Raw genomic sequence first — 6,477 nt, forward strand, 5'->3', positions numbered from 1 at the left:
GGTTGTTGCTGTATATCAGAATTTTAAATGTTAAAATAGAGCTGAAAATATGTATTTGGATATGATTATACTTCTGTGATAGATTATTAGTTTTTTGTGGTGATTTCGGGCTATTTTGTGCTATTTTCGGGAGCTCGATGAGCATTGTTTTTGTCCTCCATTTGGGAGCTATTGTGTGCATGTTATACAGATCTGGAAATGAAATTTTATAGGATTTTATGCTGCTAAAATTTCTGTAAAAATGTCTACTTTCAGATTTATTAATAACAGGTGAAACTGTGAAGCTTTTTGGCACTATTTTCGGCATACCCGATTTGGGGTTTCTTGAGAAATTTGGTGGATCTTTGTGATATTAGTTGTTTGATCTTAAAGATCTGATTAAAGGTTGGAAATATCATAAAAAATCAAAAAAGGGACATTTCAATGGTATCAGAGCCATGATCTTGCCAGCCTGAGGGTTTGTAGAAGTTTGCAGGTCAGTTTTGACAACTACCCAGATCTTGCATTTCAGTTTTGAGAACTACCCAAATCTTGCATGTCATAATTTATGGTTGCATGTTGCTTCTAATCAGCTACATGTCAAAATTTATGGTTGCATGCTACTTCTAATCATTTTCATGTTAGTTCTTAGTGAATTTGGTGGTTGTAGAAGTTTGCATGTCAGTTTTGACAACTACCCAGATCTTGCATGTCAGTTTTGACAACTACCTAGATCTTGCATGTCAGTTTTGACAACTACCCAGATCTTGCATGTCATAATTTATGATTGCATGTTGCTTCTAATCAGCTACATGTCAAAATTTATGGTTGCATGCTACTTCTAATCATTTGCATGTTAGTTCTTGGTGAATTTGGTGGTTGCATGTTGCTTCTAATCAGTTGCATGTCAAAATCTATGGTTGCATGCTACTTCTAATCATTTGCATGTTAGTTCTTGGTGTTTGAAGAAGTTATATCCTATTGGGGTTACACTCTACTTTATCTAGAATGGACAGGTATAGTACAGAGTCTCAGACGACACGATCTTGGACAATTGATAACCAGAGTCAAAACAATAGAAAGGATGGTTATTTAGACATTCGAGATAAACTTATGAAAATAAGCCATGACATGTCTGAACAGTTGATTGAGCACCATCGTATAATGAATGACATGTTGTCTGACCCAGCTCAGGTGGATAAGTTGACTGGATTTCTATTTGGCAGATTTTCTCATAAGACAAATGACACAATTCCCAAGAACTTGCATGAGGAGTTTGAGAAACTAGCTGATAGCCAGGTAGAGGTCTCAGATTCTACTCTGCCACAAGAGGTGGTGGGAAAGGATATTACACAAATTGATAGTAATGGTCAACTTGATACTCAAATTGAGACAATTTTTTACAGATCATCAAAGGGTGATGCCACAGGTATTCAGGATGGTATAGTTACAACAGGCAGTGACTACAGTGTAGTGGGTTCAGATGATGATTATGAGGATGTTGTTGTGCAGGATGGTGAGATACCTGGTAGAGATGAGCAGACATTGAGCATTCATGATTTTGCTGAGAAAGAGTACCAGGCACAATTAGATGCTTCACCACATGAGGTTAAGGCTGGTAGTACTTCACATGATTTGTCCAGCCAGCTGAAGGTGAACAGAGATAGTATTGTGACTTCATTATCTCATCATGACAGGTATGTGGAGTTAGTTGGTATTGGTCATATTACTCAGGTGAGGAGTTTTCTTGAGTTACCAGTTGATTCTAGTTTACGGATATGGACTCGAGATTGTTATATTGGCATTTTGGATTCAGTTGATTGGAGATCTTTAACCCTTTTTGCTAGCAATGTTTGTTTGGGTGCTATCATGGATTTGATTAGCAGATTACATGGTGTTGTCTTTTCTTGTGCCAGTATCTTGTCTGATGTTGGTATTAGTTTTTATACACCGATGTTGGGCTTTGTTCATATATCCAGTCGACCATACTTGCTGGAATGTGTTGACGATCTTTCATATTTGGCAGTGTGTACAGATGAGTCCCAGGATCATATTGGCATTGATGACATCCAGGAGGATGTAGTGGGCAGTTTTGAAAACTTAGTTTCCTTGGGTACAGAGGAATTGGACAGTAGTGCTAATGTTTTTGATACTTCGTATGTTGATATGAGCTTTAGATTTGATTCACAGGATATGGATTGTAATACTCTAGAGACTAGTGACTTTGATTATACTCCTTTAGACAGTGCATCAGAGGAGGTTTGTAGGAGACAGTCAAGCCAGTGCCATCATGTGTCTAATCAGTTGAGAGTTAGTAACCGAGACATTGCTATCACTTGCCAACATTTTGATGTTGCTCGTCAGTTGTTAGCAGTTTATGGATGGGGTTCTCCTACTAGTGATGAGCAGGAAGGAAGTTATCTTTCCTTGACAGAGATCCACTCTTTATGGGAGGCTATTCGGATTTTGAGACAGAATTATATGCAGTTGGTAGCCGATAGAGATTATCTTATGGAGTGGGGCAGTACAGCATATGATGCATTGTTGGCCAAGGAAGATGAGGTGAGTGAGCTTACTGAGCAGCTTGAGGTGACTTCTGAGATTCTTGAGAGTACACAGTTGGCTTTCAAGGAGTCATAGTTTAATTTGGCTAAGGTGACCATGGAGTTAGAGTGACTACAGTCTTTACCTGATTCTATACAGTCACAAGCTATGGTGTTTGGTGATCCGAGGATGTCCATGGCCGAGATTTTTAGAGACAATGGAGATGGGGATGCATCCATTCTTGATACTAACATTCAGGTTCATTCCCACTAGAGTCAGGTTCAGTTGAGTTGGGTGTTGTAGCAGATTGTTGTATGCCTGACATGGTGGTGGCCTCTAGTATTGATGGCATAGAGACTAGAGATGTATTAAAGATCATGTGTGATGTTGGTGAGTCGACAGTTGGCATGGTTCCTGCTAATAATACTACTCCCTTGGTGATATCTTCGGAGGTAGTAGTCAGTTCCAACATGGTTAATGATCAATTGTAGTTAATTTCATCTGGATTACAGTCTGAGCCACTAACTGAGATTGGCGCATTCTATCGGCATTACACTGTGAGGTATGCTCATCAATTTACCTTTGATGACCATGTTGATGAGATAATGATACAGAGATGTACTTTGGTTCCTAGTGCTTATCATCAGTTATGGGACAATTTGATGCCTCAAGATGAGAGTTGTGATGGGCATGACATGGTGATAGGTTCTGTAATTGACAACTTGATAATATGTGACTTAGAGTAGGAGTTTGGGAGTGATGCTTCAGTGGGGGTTGTTATTGATTCTACTCCTTTGGCTATGACATCTCCTGACTTAGCTAGTGATCAGTCACAGTGGGTTGTATCACTTGTTCATGGTGAGTTGTTGAATGAGGTTGGTTTTTTTAATCAACATTATATTGCAGGGTATGTACATCAGTTAGCATTTGATCCTTGTTTTGAGGAGTTGATGGCAGGCAAATTTGGTTTGGATTCCATTTCTTACTCTTTATCTTGTAATTTCTTTTCACCATCAGCAGTGCATGGGAGTTATGGTTATGAGATAGTGGCCGGTGATTTGTAGAGTTGTGTTGACTACAGGAGTTGTACAGTGTGTGGATTCTCCATACTTGGTACAGTTTCATTCGAGAGCATTCACCATTGTTGCAAAGTTGGATTGTACATTCCATATAGGCCAGTGGGATGCGTTGATGGTATTTACTGTGTTGGTAGTTTGATTTGTCCACTTTACTTGGGTTTTGATGTTCTAAGAGTTTGTGTCTCATGGGTTTTTTACTATGGTGGTGGTGATTTTGGAGTTTGGTTGAGCTATAATTGTCATTTTGATTATGGAATCCTCTTGGTCATATTGCAGAGGATATTGCAGGAGCTTGTGTTAATTGGTAGTAGTATAGTTCATGACTACATTTGGGATCCAGGTGGATTGATTGGTTTATTGTTCAGCCATTGCTTGAGGACAAGCAATGTTTGGGAGGGGAGGACTTTTCATGTCCCCTTTTCAAATAATAAAAAAATAATAATCTTTGCTAAGGCAGGCAGGCCCAAGAAAGTGAAGTTTCGGAAAAAGGGGGTTAATCTTTGGAAACCGTTGGACTAATAAATGAAATTATTATTAAAATATGTTTCATTAACCTCTCTTGGACGTGAGTTATGGTTATGGCCTCTTTTAAGGGGTTTGGAGGCATTTTGGGCAGATGGGAGAACTTGATTTTGCTCATTCTTTGTTATTCTTCAGAGGCTGCCAAACCTGTGGAGAAGGAGACCCAAGAACGGGAGTTTGCAGGTTTCCAGGGAGACCCAAGAACAGGAGTTTGCAGGTTTCCAAGAAGGCTAAGGATGGGAGTTTGAATCCATTCCATGTGCATGCTCATGCAGAGTTTTCCTTTGTGCTAAACAGTGCAGATTTGTGAGTTTCCGGGTGTATTTTTGTAAGAGTTTGGTGTTTCCAGTTGAGTATTTCATATCAGTTTGGGTTGCTGCTATATATCAGACTTTTAAATGTTAAAATAGAGCTGAAAATATGTATTTTGATATGATTATACTTCTGTGATAGATTATTAATTTTTTGTGGTGATTTCGGGCTATTTTGTGCTATTTTCGGGAGCTCGATGAGCATTGTTTTTGTCCTCCATTTGGGAGCTATTGTGTGCATGTTATACAGATCTAGAAATGAAATTTTATAGGCTGTTATGCTGCTCAAATTTCTGTAAAAATGTCTACTTTCAGATTTATTAATAACAGGTGAAACTGTGAAGCTTTTTGGCACTATTTTCGGCATACCCGATTTAGGGTTTCTTGAGAAATTTGGTGGATCTTTGTGATATTAGTTGTTTGATCTTAAAGATCTAATTAAAGGTTGGAAATATCATACAAAATCAGAAAAGGGACATTTCAATGTGGCACCTCCTAATCAAAATCTTCAAATTTGCACTAATCCTTTACCTCAACATACTACTAATACTATTGCTCAACATCCTTCTTATTCTCCTCCTCCTAAAGTGCATGTTGCTTATGTTACCTTATGACGAGAGAATGATAATATTTTTAATGTTGTAGAATGTGTAGTTCAACCTCCACCTCCACTTAAAGAAGAAATTCCCTCTACATCTCATGACCAACCTAAACTTAAAATGAATCGTAAGCATCTTAGAACCCTTGTTATCTCATTTACTGATGCTGATAAGTTCAAGGCTCCTAATTGTCCTATCTATATTACTACTCAAATTGCTAAATATCCTTCTTATGGGTGTCTGGTTGATCCTACTTCTATGGTTAATAATATTACTACACAACATTTATATGCCAAACAAAAACATCATGATTCTATGACTCAATTGATACTTGGACTTAGACTTGTAATAGTTTCTTGTATCCTCCTCAAGGTTCCATTTCTTTTCTTACTGAAATCTTTGGTAAAGTGGTAAATAGTACCTTTGTTGTCATTCCTACTTCTGATCAGTTCTAAGTGAAGCTTGGTTTACCTTGGTTGATTGTCATACAAGTCATTGCTTCCCCTATTCATTAGTGCATTATATTTCCTTATGATGGTGAGATTAAGATGATCAATCATAATATTTATCATCCTCTAGACCTCAACATTTTTCTACTCTTGATTTCTTTTGGTCTTTTATTCCTACTACACCTCCTACTCATCCAAATTATTATTTTTGCACTTATCAAGCTCATAAATGTTAAAAGATTGATGGTTAAGTATGCCTATGGATATTTCTCATGGTATTTTACCTACACTTTCTATGTCTATTTCTTCTGATTCTTCTATTTCTAATGGTCAACCACCTCTTGCACTTACTGATCCTTGTAACATGTTCTTTCTTCTACTATGGATCCTTCTCCTAGCATGGTTTTTCCTCCTAGTGTGATTCCTCCTTCTATCTCTCAACCTCTTGATGTTCCTCCTCTTGTGCCATCAACGGGTAAGGAACCTATGGTTGTTGATCCTCATTCTTCTCCAAAGATCTATAATAAAACTAAGCATAATTGATATGCTCATAAACATTGGAAGAACTACCAAGCTTGTATGAATGCTTCTCATCATCTCATGTATGTCGAGAAAGTTAATCAAATGGATAGATACGATATCCTATTTTGGATTCTATTTCTATTAATTTAGATTAAGATGATACTTTAGATGATGATGAGCATGAGATTATTGAGTTTAATGTTGATTTGACTAACATGATTTATATGTACATCTTACACTTACATCTACACCGGAGCATAGTGACTCTCTTGAGGGTTCTTCTTTAGATTTAGCCATTGTTCCTATTGTGTTGGATATAGCTCCTCTTACAAGTTATCCACCTTCTATTATTACTACTAACCATGATAGGGAAGGAGGGAAACATTCTTGAAGTGAGTGCTCGAGAATAGTGGATTTTTGTGTGTTTGTTTGTTGTTATGTGCTTCCCCTATATCATGTTTGCTTAATGTTT

Source organism: Cupressus sempervirens, chromosome 11, assembly GCF_028749045.1.
Source record: "Cupressus sempervirens isolate cs-2001-9-10 chromosome 11, ASM2874904v1, whole genome shotgun sequence".
NCBI lineage: Eukaryota > Viridiplantae > Streptophyta > Pinopsida > Cupressales > Cupressaceae > Cupressus > Cupressus sempervirens.